The sequence below is a fragment of the Dermacentor variabilis genome, chromosome 2 (genome assembly GCF_050947875.1).
Source record: "Dermacentor variabilis isolate Ectoservices chromosome 2, ASM5094787v1, whole genome shotgun sequence".
NCBI classification, from domain to species: Eukaryota; Metazoa; Arthropoda; class Arachnida; order Ixodida; family Ixodidae; genus Dermacentor; species Dermacentor variabilis.
In genome coordinates, this window is record NC_134569.1 from 32,573,979 (window position 1) to 32,587,826 (window position 13,848).

Sequence of the window (13,848 nt, forward strand, 5' to 3'; positions counted from 1 at the left end):
TGCTGACGTCAGAGCAGGTAACGACAGAGCGCGCGCAGCTACTGCAAGCAAGCGAGTGAGCGAACAGGTGCGCGCAGGAAGAGGAGGATAAGCGAGAGAGGAGGGAGTAACGTCACAGCCGCTTTGCTAGGCAGATGTTCAGCCTATGCCAGACAACTGTTTTCCATTGATTGGCCGGTTTATTATCATGACACCTCCTTGCGTGTGACGTCATTAGTGACGTCATTACTTCCGCTTTCTACTTTCGGGTTTCCAGGAATTTCGCAGGAGTCGTGCTCACGTGGCGGGTCTCTGAAGTCTACGATTCTGTATTTTGATGTGCGGTAATGAGGGATTACTAATTATTTCTAATTATTCCAGACACTTCAGTAAGTCAACCTGTGACTAAACGTATGCTCTCATATCATATCTATAATGAAGCCCATGAATATTGTACTCTACAACTCCTTTCTATTTTTTTCTGAATTATTTTCACTTTCGTCCCCAGTCGTCTCAGAAGGTGAACCGGAAATCCTGCGCACGAAAAAACAGTGCCACTCAATGCGCGCGCCACTAAAGAAAAAAAAAACCACGCACATTTCTGTAAGTGGTTTGCTTTTACCAGTTCTGTGCAGTAATGTCGAGAAGCAAAACAAAACATGGTTATTGGACTACGGGCCAACTAACTTAATCTTCTGTTAATCCACTATTACTCCAGTTCACTCCAGGCGGCAGAGTTATGCCACACACGACCACTTTACAGAAGGCCCTAGCAAGTTCGACGTGATGTTGGACGCGCCTTGCCCGACCAGTTGTATAGTGAAAGAGTCGTTTTTCCTATCTTTGAGTCAGGGATTAAAATTGTTTGCAAAAAACACGAAGGCACTGAATACGCACTCGATCAAGATTTATTATATAGGTAATTATGAGGACTCATCAAGAAAAAGTATCATTATAGCATCTTGACTTTCTTTTAATTGAGCCTGCGGCACCTTAGAATAGAATATATATCTTTGACACGTTTATATATTAGCGCATTACAATTTATGGCTGAAGCGTTTCAGCAAACTAGCGCCCAGAAACACCAGGAGCACTCATATTGCATGGGTATCGGCAAGCACAGTCATCGGTTGAAACTCACAAGTCAAGCCTGGTCACTATTTACATTAATTTATTGTTATTAATAATATTTTTCCCGTACGAAGACGTTTGATTAAAAAAAACACACAGTTCACTCGTACGTGTCAGCAAAATATACTTGTACCCGCCATGGTTGCTCAGTGTCTATGGTGTTGGGCTGCTGAGCACAAGGTCACGGGATCGAATCCCGGCTACGGCAGCCGCATTTCGATGGAGGCTTAATGCGAAAACACCCGTGTTCTTTACCGTGCACCCGGTGCACGGTAAAGAACCCCAGGTGGTCGAAATTTCCGGAGTCTTCCACTACGGCGTGTCTCATAATCAGAAAATGGTTTTGGCACGTAAAACCCCATATTTTTTTTTAATATACTTGTGTGCCCGGCAGGGCATCATAAGAAAGAAGAACCAAGGTTATCCCTTCACTAAGGAGGTCGATTACATTAAAGAATATCTTAGTTTCAAACATTACGGCATATGTTTATGTGAGAAATTTGGCTCATAAACGTCTGGTACCCAGCTTCTACACCTTTCGAAATTGCCATGTAAACGGAAATCACTAGCCGCACAATTATTCTTTCTATTTACCCGATTACGCGCGCAGCAGTGCAACGCGCGGCTCGCAGTACAACTGCGCTGTGATATTACAGGGCAGCGTGGCTTGCCTATACGGCGCCACAAAGCGTTCCGTCTCGCTACTGCTGCTCAGGCGACTATGCATCCGATCGGCACTTGCACGCTGCGCCAAACGGAAGAGGTTCGCGTGAAGTGTCATGACAGCTCCATTTTACGCTGCGCTTCTACGCGACAAAGGAGTTGGACAGAATGTCGCACTTGGCGGCGCCGCGTGTGCAATCAGGTCAAGTAAACAAAACGTTGACGCCGGTTTTAACTCGATACCGTTAAGGGACCCGTGTCGCAGAAACTCCGGTGTAGGCGTCGGCGGCGGCGGCGGCGGAGTTGTCCGTGAGCGAAAATTTCCGTATATATTTAGGTATACGTGTATGCCGCGCCTTGCTATATGACGCGCGCTATATGTGGGTTATATTGCCACACCATTTTATATCTAAAGCTGCTCATACCTTGTTTTACATTCTTGACGAAGTTACTCCTGGGAATATTGAGAATGACCGCCCACAAACAAATGTCACGAAACAACACACCGTCAGCGCATCTCTTTTACGTATGGTAAATCTTTTCAGATTTAAGTATTAAAAGTGCGAAACTATGATAGAAGCCTGAGAATGATGCAATTTTTTTGGTGCGGCTGTGCACTACCTCCTGGATCGACCCACGCAAGAGGCTGCATTTCTACCAGAAAGCGCGCCTTCGTGCATCGCGTTCACCGCAAGCGTTTCCCAGTACAAATTGCCGTTACATAAGCTGTAGTTGCCGAGACGCGTGAGAAGCAGTCAGGGATCTTTGAATGCTGTCGGGTGCCACTCTTAAAGCCTAAGCTTAAGCGTCCTGCAATTATTTGCGGTCTACATGGCCGTTTTGAAATCTAGAAACGCGGAACTAGACTTCTGTGACGATTCCCTTTACTTCTCTTGTACAAACATGTGCCATAAGCTTTGTTACTAAGACGTTAATTAATGTACATAGCTTAATTAGGCAATAGATTGTTCTGGTTTTCCTTGGAAATGATGTCAGCTTCGGCAGATAATTCATCTATAGTAACTTAATTCTACCAAATTCGAGCGTCGTAGTTCAAGCCAGGTGGCGTGCATAAGATTCGGGCTTATCGGCTGCAGAACACAGGACGGTTATTTGCTCAGTACGAATAGCGATCCAAATGCGAGTTTCCCCCGTGAGTTTATTTCGTCACCGGACAGCAACGCGCCGCATGCTCGTTCCTCCCCACAGCCGCAGCGGGCTTTCGCGGCGCCCCTCGCATTAACGCGAAAGCGTTAACGAGGCCATGTCGCAGAAGAACCGGCGAAGGCGTCCCGCGCCCGGCATCGGACGTCGTTTCGGCAAAAAGATTTTCGTACCGTGCATACCCATGCTTCCCACGTGACGCAAGAAATTGACTAAACTAATTGAATATCTCAAGCTAAAATGCGTAAGAAAATCGTGAACTACGACTTACACAACCTAAAGGATGATAGCTCTCGGATTGTAATTTGAATATACCAGAAAACATAATTATGTGATCCGAAAACTCAAAGAAACTTTTCCAGCGTTTATACAATGCATAGACCGGAGACGGCATCCGCCATTTGCGCACGCCAGCGCGTAAATATCTCAGAGTCCACGGAGCGGCGCGCCCACGTCCTTGAAACACTTCCAGATGGCGCTGGCCTCCGCCGCATCGCGGCCCAGCAAGAGCCAGCGTTTCTACTAGAATACCTGCCTTCGTGCATAGCGTTCGCCGCGAGCGTCGGCCGGTAAACATTACGGTTACATACACTGCAGCTGCCGGGAAGCGTGAGAAGCAGCCAGGGATCTTTGAATGCTATCGCGTTCTACTCTTGAAGGCGAAGCTTAAGCGTCCACCAAATCTTTTAGCGGGCCATTTCATCAAGCATCCAGGCCTGCTATTTCGTGCTGCAAGTGGAGGCTGGGTACAACAGTGCTGCGCCGAACTTCAGCGTGGCAGCCTCATCACAGCAACTCGTATAGATGGTTTTGGCTTTTGACGTTAACACAGAACCTCTTCGAGGGTCGCAGGTTTGTCAAAAGAGTGCGTCAAATCAGACTGCTTTCCTCGGTCGTTTACTTGAGCAGGTAGAGAATGGCTGACTACTATGCTACTACTGGGCGCGAAGGAAGAGATCGAGCACCCTCTTTCTCGCCCTCAGTGTGTACATATCTCAGAGTCCACGGAGCGGCGCGCCCACGTCCTTAAAACACTTCCAGATGGCGCTGGCCTCCGCCGCATCGCGGCCCAGCAAGAGCCAGCGTTTCTACTAGAATACCTGCCTTCGTGCATAGCGTTCGCCGCGAGCGTCGGCCGGTAAACATTACGGTTACATACACTGCAGTTGCCGGGAAGCGTGAGAAGCAGTCAGGGATCTTTGAATGCTATCGCGTTTCACTCTTGAAGGCGAAGCTTAAGCGTCCACCAAATCTTTTACCGGGCCATTTCATCAAGCATCCAGGCCTGCTATTTCGTGCTGTAAGTGGAGGCTGGGTACAACAGTGCTGCGCCGAACTTCAGCGTGGCAGCCTCATCACAGAAACTCGTATAGATGGTTTTGGCTTTTGACGTTAACACAGAACCTCTTCGAGGGTCGCAGGTTTGTCAAAAGAGTGCGTCAAATCAGACTGCTTTCCTCGGTCGTTTACTTGAGCAGCTAGAGAATGGCTGACTACTATGCTACTACTGGGCGCGAAGGAAGAGATCGAGCACCCTCTTTCTCGCCCTCAGTGTGTCCCAGGTCCACAATGAACACTTGCTCAAACTCGTCGTAAGAGTAATTAAAGAGCTGGTCGAGGTAGACCACCGCATGGTTGACGCCACAAATTGTTTCGCATAACTTCGGCTCCCAGAGTTCTGGGATCTGCATAAATATTTATATAAGCACATAGTTTGCTTGAATGTGCTCTCAAACGGTCCGGTTATTTAATCGCAGAACGGAATACAAGGACTGCCTCCTGTATAGTTCATACTGTCCCTAAAGAATAATTAAGCAGATCATGCACTGTTTCAAGTCCTGCTCATGTTAAAGTAGTGTTTTCTATAAGAAATCAAATTATGCCGGCACCTGCTTCCTGTAAGCACGAAGCATTCCTATAAATAAATCAGTCTGCTATGTGCGTCTCAGTCACAGATAGCAGCTTGTATTCAACAAGAAAATGCAATCCCCTGAGAAAGCATTGCCGCTACATCTAACGCGCAAAGGTTTCTTTGTTTGTGGTTAATTTCTTATCGTCCGCACCAGCGAGCGGCCGATTGGGGTGATAGCGGGAGCGTGTTTTCTTGCAAACTAATGATGAAGAAATAATAAAGAAAAGAAGGATAGCGAGACGAAAAGAACCGTCGCAAAATAAGGTTACCCTGCGATGCAGGCATATAAAGTAGCCCGCCTGGTTTTGTCCGCAGCCTTTCTTCCTATACTTCGCCCCGACGGCTGTTCACTGCGGCGGGCTGAACGATTCGCTCCAGGCGCCCAAGGAGTACGTGGCCAAGTACGCCTACCTGGGCGACTACGACAGGCAGGTCTTCGCCGGTACGTTTCCGCGCAAGGCCATGGAGCTTCTATCGAATAAATTATGCGCGTCGGTTTTGAGAAGGGGCGTCTTTCTTTCTTTCCTGTTTTCTTTCTTTCTTTCTTTCTTTTTTTCTTTCGCGATTTTTTTTTTTCACAGCAACAACTCCTTTGTTGGCCGAAACCTCGCCTGTTATCGACTTGCCGACCACAATTTGCTTGAGCCTGCGGTCGGAGGTCACTTTTCCGTACAAACGGTTTTCGCGAGGCAGGGTGCAGAACCTCAAAGATGAAAGCAATAGAGAGAGAGAGAGAGAGAGAGAGCGCACCTCTCGTGAAGGGAAAACTGGTGTGCAGTGTAGTTGAAAAGTTTGTATGAAAATTTATGAAGAATTGTCATGAGTCCCGGAAGAGGTTATCTTTTATGGTTTTAACACAGCAGCAGTCCACGGTGAGAAAAAACCGTAGGAAGCTTTCTGCGGCGTGCCCGTATACCAAACAACACTGTAATGCCAATTCAAAGAACGTGGACCCATTGAGTCCGAAAGCATTGTTAGAAAGGTGCTCAGACTGATGCCAAGGACTTTGAAACAAACAAGCTTTCTCATGCGAAGAGATGCCCTGCAGACAAGCCTGCACGATTTTTCTTGTCATGAGCAGAGTGCTCGCGCTTATTTTTTTCCTTTTAAACCTCTTCACCGCTCTCTCTCCTTCCGAACCTTGTTTGTGACCAAAAGATATCATCGAAGGAGGCTGTTGTGGTGTTTTCTCCAGCATAAAGCTACAGAAACAGAAGCAGTTCTCTTCCTCGGCTCGTTTCTTTATTTATGCAGACTGCAATATCTTCCATCGAAACCGGCACTTCCGTCGTCCTGTCATCCGCGCAAGGACACCATTAACTGCATCGATACTCGAACGTACACTTGCAACTAGTGTGGCGGCACACACTTTTGTTTTGAATAACGTATGCAAATACGCACCTCCTTAACCGCAATGTGAAATGACCACTGTATCCATTAGGACGCTGTTCTCCCACCAGTTATTTACTTTTCTGTCAGAGTTTTAAACCTCTTTTGTTTACTTCAAACAATCTCGGTGAAAAACACGAACACTGGAGCGCGGGAACCTTTTCTTTGTTACTTTTCCCCGGAGAGAGAAAGAGATAGCGACGAGGGAATTCACTGGCCCGCCTCTGGCGGTACGTTTAAACATTCGAAAATGGTGTGGTGTTGGTAGGTTCAAGCTGAGGTAAAGGCGACTCCTCTGTGACCACATTAACCACCTTCGTTCATAGAACTTGTAACCAACCATTTTGTTAAATAATTATTTCTCACAATGTTTTCGCTATTTTATAAAACCCCACCCCTTATGTAATGCCCCTGCGGGGGACATTTAAGGTAATAAACTGAACTCAACTAAACTACAGCCCCTCACTTTTTTGTATACCGAAGTGCGCTGAAGTAGTATTTCTCATGTCTTTGCTTTTTCTATGTTTTTCGCTCCACTTAGTACTTCCTTATTAGCATCGCCGGATACTTTATCTCTCAAGATGCGCACACAATTGAACGTATCTGTTGAAGACGTCGTAAACACTGTGGACTGTAAATCTATGTTTTGCACAGAAAAATATCGGAATTTGTCCGAGTTCGTTTTATACACAAAATCGTAGAGACTTGACCTGCAAACAGCACTTTTCAGTTATTGCTTCCCCTGTTCGTGTCGTGTTTAGTATGCTTGGCTTTTCTTGTGTGGTTCAGTAAGCATGGCGTATTCCCAAAATTATTATTAAAATGGATGCAGAAACGTATGAAACGGTTACTTGTAATCGTTAGCGTGTAATCGACAGAACTTGCAGTGCTGCGCTACCTGAGACACCCTAGTAGACCAAAGCAGTTGATCACTACTACTTTCCGTCTCGATTGATTACAGACAGGGCGTTGCACCAGGTCCTGCTGGATAAAAAAGCCATATGGTCTCATCAAGCGGCCTTGACGTTGCATTTGCCAGTTACATTGCTGTTCCCTTACTCGCGTTACATGTTCGCAATACAGGAGAGGCTTTTTCATGGCAATTTCAATTTGGCCAATTTAATCACGTAAATGGTAAGAAGCAGCGAACCTTATCACCCGAATATATTATACAGTAATTGTACTGCTTAACGTCAGCACAGCGATATTTCTCTTTTCAGGGTTTCAAACCGAAAAAAATTCCTGGTTCGCTTCGGGTTTCGGTTCAGTGCACTCCGTTTTTGTTCCGCTTCAGTTCCGGTTCGTAGAAATAAAAATGAATAACGGTTCGGTAACTAGTTCGCAACACTCAACCGGTTCGCAAACCACTTCAGCACAGTAAACTTCGTCCTGCCCTGTGGTGAAATGCTGCAGGGTGCTGTCGGCGTATCCGCATGACCCAGGCGGCGTTGTCAAGAGATGAACTATCTGGCCCGTGGGAGAACAAAAATCAATGTTCTTTACATGGATTTCAACGAAGCTTAATGTTGTACACCTAAGGCTGCTATGCAGAGAAAGATTGCCATCTTAGGCAGGATCGTCGCAAGAGTGTGCTGAAGGCGGAGCAGTGCCTCCGCACATCCACCCTCTTTATATATTATAGCGCGTTTCCTGTTATTGTCAACATGGTCCATGGTCACAACCGAATTATCGTAACGTTTTCTTTTTCTTCGTAAATTTCATTTAGCAATCTAGCTTCAGTGTTAATAATATTTGGGGTTTTACGTGCCAAAACCACTTTCTGATTATGAGGCACGCCGTAGTGGAGGACTCCGGAAATTTTGACCAACTGGGGTTCTTTAACATGCACCTAAATCTAAGCACAAGGGTGTTTTCGCATTTCGCCCCCATCGAAATGCGGCCGCCGTGGCCGGGATTCGATCCCGCGACCTCGTGCTCAGCAGCCCAACACCATAGCCACTGAGCAACCACGGCGGGTAGCTTCAGTGCTCTTTAAAAAAAAAGTTCTCGTGAATATGTCGAAAAATACAAGGCATTAAAAGATAGAGGCAACAAATAGTTAGTTGTAATGAAATCCGATTTTACAAATAATGTCACGTGGTAGTGAGGTATAAGAACTCAGTAGCAATACTGTGAAAGACGAAAGCAACTTTTATTGGGCGAACCTGTGCCCACAAAAACAGGCTACAGTTAAAGAACGGCGACAACGGCGAACCCAGTCGGCTATGGTCAAAATCTGATCAGCGGGTCAAACGCGTCGGCTTTTATGCATCAGTCGTCGAATGTTCCAGAGCAATCGCTGGGACCCGCGTGTCTTCCACAAAGTTCTACACTATTCGCGTCGCGCGTACATGCAATCATATTACACAAGGTTCGGTGACAGACTGCGAATGGAACCATCGATAACATTCAAGAAACTTCTTATACATGGAGGCGCGTCCTGCGCTGTGCGATAACATTTGTTAGGTGGTGAAACGTGCTCACCCGACAAAGATAAACATGTACACGTGTCAATACTATACTATTTGGCGTTTTACGTGCCAAAACCACTTTCTGATTATGAGGCACGCCGTAGTGGAGGACTCCGGAAATTTTGACCACCTGGGGTTCTTTAACGTGCACCTAAATCTAAGCACACGGGTGTTTTCGCATTTCGCCCCCATCGAAATGCGGCCGCCGTGGCCGGGATTCGATCCCGCGACCTCGTGCTCAGCAGCCCAACACCATACACGTGTCAATACCCCCTCTTAAAGAGCATCGACCCGATGCTGCAAACAAACGAAAGTAATAAACAAAAACACCCATAGCAAAGAAACAACAAACTAAGGAAGTTCGTCCGCGTGCGTAAAAGGTCTTAACACGCACCACGTGGGCAACTTTAGATCGTGCGCGGCGCCGCTGTGAATGCGAAATGCCGTCTGGCACGATCTCATAGTCCATTGCGCCAATACGTCTAATGATCTTGTACGGTCCGAAAGAGCAACGCAATAGTTTCTCACTGAGTCCTCGTCGCCGTATAGGGGTCCAAACCCAAACACGGTCGCCGGGCTGGTACTCGACGTAGCGTCGTAGGAGGTTGTATTGTTCTCGCTGGGACCCGCGTGTCTTCCACAAAGTTCTACACTATTCGCGTCGCGCATACATGCAATCAGATTACTCAAGGTTTGGTGACAGACTGCGAATGGAACCATCGATAACATTCCAGAAAACTTCTTTTACATGCAGGGGCGTCCTGCGCTGTGCGATAACCTTTGTTAGGTGGTGAAACGTGGTCACCCGATAAAGATAAACATGTACACGTGTCAGTATCTTGCTGACGCCGTACGGCACGCTCGCAAAATTTCCCTTGTTAAGTGTTATAAAAGACGGCCTGAGTTCTGCGTAAGACAGCTTAAAGCAACGTGATGCCAAACTTAACTACGGTACACGAAAGAAGTAACGAATTCGTGGCTCATTGGCCTTCAGGATGCGGCTTAGATCCGGGAGTTGAGATGCCGACAGCACCAACAGCGGCCGCATGTGGTTTCATGCTGAGTCCCTTGTTTTTGTACACTCTTTCGAAGCACAATGTGCGCCTCTCATATAAGCTTGTCACGTTGCCGCCATCACCGTGATTAAATCAATCGCGTTATTGAAAATGAGCTATCGGAAAGCAGCCGAGGGACAACGATAAGAATTAGTAATGTCGTTTTTCTCAACAAAGCGGAGTCTACCGATGGATTGCACAGATAGGGAGAAATTGTTCATGCGCATATGAAAGACAGAGCTAATTAGTCAGAATGCCCCGTGTCTTCAGGGGGTCGGCTTAGCTTCTACGCCTTGACAGTAGCCTAAACATATAATTTTTATTTTGCTTCGGGTAATTTTTACTGAACTGGTGGTGAACGAACTGTGACAGAGCGCGGATTTACATTGTAATACATAGATTACAACCCCACACGTCTGTAAGAAAGAAAAAAGCCAGCAAGTGACATCTTGCTGAGTTTCCAACTTTTTTTTTTCTTAATGAAAGCAGATGAGGACATTGATACGTCAGAACCATGGACAAGGACAGTTTCTGCTAAGCACCGCGACGCTATTTCCTGCGCAACTGCATGGGGCGCAGTCCTGCGCTGACTAAGCGCAGACAATAATATGCAAATCCCTCATATTGTACCCCAAAAATGAATTGCAGAAATTGAAGAGCATTGTGCTCTGCTTGGAGGCGCCAGATGTGCGTTGAGCCATGACACGCCAAAAAATAAAAGCACATTTTCCGTGCCCTTTATAGGCGTATCGATCAGTAGCTCCCCAGTGTTCGTCTGGATCCGTGGTTTTTCCCAGCAAGAGCCACCACCCTCAGCTTCAAGACATGCCACTCCACGACATGGTCGGTTGCGTAACTTGCAGCTCTTCGCGCAGTATTTCGTCTCGTCAGCCAAAAACCTCGAAGATGGTCGATATTGAGCGACTCGAAGGCACCACTGCAGTCTTTGCTATCAGCCTTGCGGCGCAGGCCATTCGAAGTGATATTCGAGATTACAGAACTGATCTATACCTCGGCTCAGAAAGTACACCCTCTAACATTTCAGTTGCTTCGAATTCACTGCGGCGTCATAGGTAATGAACATGTCGATAATGCTGCTCGGTAGACTCTTCAAGGCAGCAAAGAAGAGTCTATACTTTTATCAAGGACATATGCCACTAGAAAACTTGGAATGCTCACACGGGATATCATGTTCTCCATGCGGAGCACCCCAAGTTTTTAAGGCAACCAGCTGCACCACTTCAACTTCTCTCCGCCTTCGCATCGCAGCTAGACTCTGCTGACGCGAGGCTTTCGTGCCTTGTCAAATATGGCTTGGAATGGCTTTCGTTAATTCTTTTGATTTCCGAATCGGATAGGCCGACATAGCCTTGCGTGGTGACTGTGGTAGCGAGGAGACCCTTCAACGCGTTTTGTGTGGCTGTCTTCGCTAGAATTAACAGAGACGATCGCTCGCAATCGCAATAGCATGCTTTGATCAAATACCGTTAACACAGGAAATCATTTTAGAATCGCCGAACTCACAAGCCATTGCAGCAGAGGGCGTCGGGGGCACTGGTAAGTTCTTAAGGTCAACAGACCTGCACAAGTGGTTTTGGCCTGAACTGATGTTTGTAGTGCTACACATTTTAAAGTGTGGTTATAGTATGCGGTGAAAGTGACTGGCTGTGATTGTGTATACGTGCTCTCTTGCTCTCTCTCCCTACTTTCTTATCTCCTTCCACTTTCCCATCCGCAGTGTAGAGTAGCAAACCGGATTTTTCTTCCTGGTTAACCTCCCTGCCTCTCACCTTTCTTCACTCTCTCTCTCTCTCTCTCTCTCTCTCTCTCTCTCTCTCTCTCTCTCTCTCTGTCTATCTATCTACCTATAGCCATTGTTACTGGGCACAAAGAAGGTGACGGTATTCATTAGCGACCGCAGTGTTGCTCTTTTCTTACAAGGAGCCGTGCGAATGAACCAGTTGGTTTTCCCATTTTCTGTCCTCGAAGACAGCGTCCTTTTAGAGCCCTGTGTGTCCTGGTGTGCGTTTTAAGATGCATTGAGTAATAGCAGAGAGCTGACCTAACGGATGAAGTGAGAGCTTCAACAGAAACGGTGATTCTATGGTGCCCTTGAAACAACATTTAGGCGGCTGAAGACTAATGGCATGGCCGAGTTTAGAATTGCAAGCGTCTCTGCCGAGGTGGCCGAGTACGTGCCTATCGTCTATCCCCATTCTCGCACTTAATGGAACTCATGAGTCGTAACGATGTTCTCTTGGGGTGCGCCGACAGAAATTTCAGTATTTTGAATAATCGCTTATGTATTGAGCGCCCGTCAACTACCTATATGATTGAACCGTTTCCTCCCAAACTGGTAACCGTTGGTCTCTTTTAGTGTTCAGATTTGGTTCGGGCTTGGGCACGCTCTCGGTATATCGGTTCGGGTCCAGGTTCCGTTCCGGCTGGAATACCATTTCGGGTAGGGTTTTCGGTTCGAATTCAGTTCACCACCCTGTTCTCTCTCTCTCTCTCTCTCTCTTTAATATTCTAGAAATTCCCTCGTGCTGCTAAATAGGGAATCGCGTGATGTGTTCTAGGTACTCCCGTCACAGATATCCTTTTTTGTTCGTCTGTACCTGACACGTACATTGTATCTGCAACTTTAAAGTGCAGCTGTAGTATACGTCTAATCACATTAATGCTTTATCTTTCCTTTTTTTCCCGCCTATCGCGAGAATCTGTTTGGCGAACACGTTCTCAGCTGCACAATGGCTTGAATCAATATATGATTGATTGATTGATTGATTGATTGATTGATTGATTGATTGATTGATTGATTGATTGATTGATATCTTAAACGCGTGCAAGCATCTGGTACCTTTTAAGCATTTTCAATTATTGTCTCTGAATGCCCTCTGATCTTGTGCTAAAAACCTGCAAGTTGTGGTCCTCAATGACGCAATCGTTTACGTATTCATGCAACTATGCTGATGAATAATTATCACGGATGCAAGAAAGTGCTGGCGGAGTTGCTACTTCGCACCAATATACACAGAGTTTCCTACAAGCATTTCTAGAGAAAGCACCAGATCTGCTATTGTTTGGTTAGAGCGGGTAGCTAAACATTGCAGGTATTTGTCTAATCTTCGTGGTTGTAGAATCCGATGGTCTTGTAACTTTATTTTTTTGCTCCTTATCCTTCTTAATTGGCAGGCAATCGAAGACTTGTACGCGCAGAAATGTCATAAGCATCGGAGCACATGCGTAATCATTGCAATATTATACCGCATTACTTTGTTAAAAATTATCAATTCACGAAGTCACAAAGCCGCTTGAAGCCCCAGAACAATGACGTTGAAGCAAATACACATGTAATTTCCATCATTTTTGTGCTGATTGAACGGCCCCACCTACAGCTTCCGTAGACACTACTGCCAGAATTCCTCCCAGTAATTTTTTTTTCTAAGCTCCACATCATGAGCACTCCGCTGTAACTAGAAGGTTCCCCGCAATAGCTCCGAACCTTGAAAATTGTAGCTTGTTATGAGCCTGGCCCAGAACCACTAAAAAAAATTCGGAAGACGCACCTAAGACTGCTTACCTGTGGGAATGCGAATGCATTATACCGATTGTACACCTCGGAACGCCCTGAACGCGCCCATTGGCTGCACCATGACGTTCCCAATGAAGCACGCACTAGGCACAGCTTTAGTCAGCCAGACCCGCCATGGTTGCTCAGTGGCTATGGTGTTCGCTGCTGAGCACGAGGTCGCGGGATCGAAACCCTGGCCCCGGCGGCCGCATTTCGATGGGGGCGAAATGCGAAAACACCCGTGTACTTAGATTTAGGTGCATGTTAAAGAACCACAGGTGGTCGAAATTTCCGGAGTCCTCCACTACGGCGTGCCTCATAATCAGAAAGTGGCTTTGGCACGTAGAACCTCATAGTCTAATTTAGTTAATTTTAGTCAGCCAGAACCGTGGAGCCACCGTGGCGGCGGGAAAGTGTGCTCCTCTTGCACCCCGTAGGCTGGCGTTCGATTCCCACCTAGACCAAAATTTACCTGATTTCCTTTTCGAAGCCATTAATTTACTTTGTTTA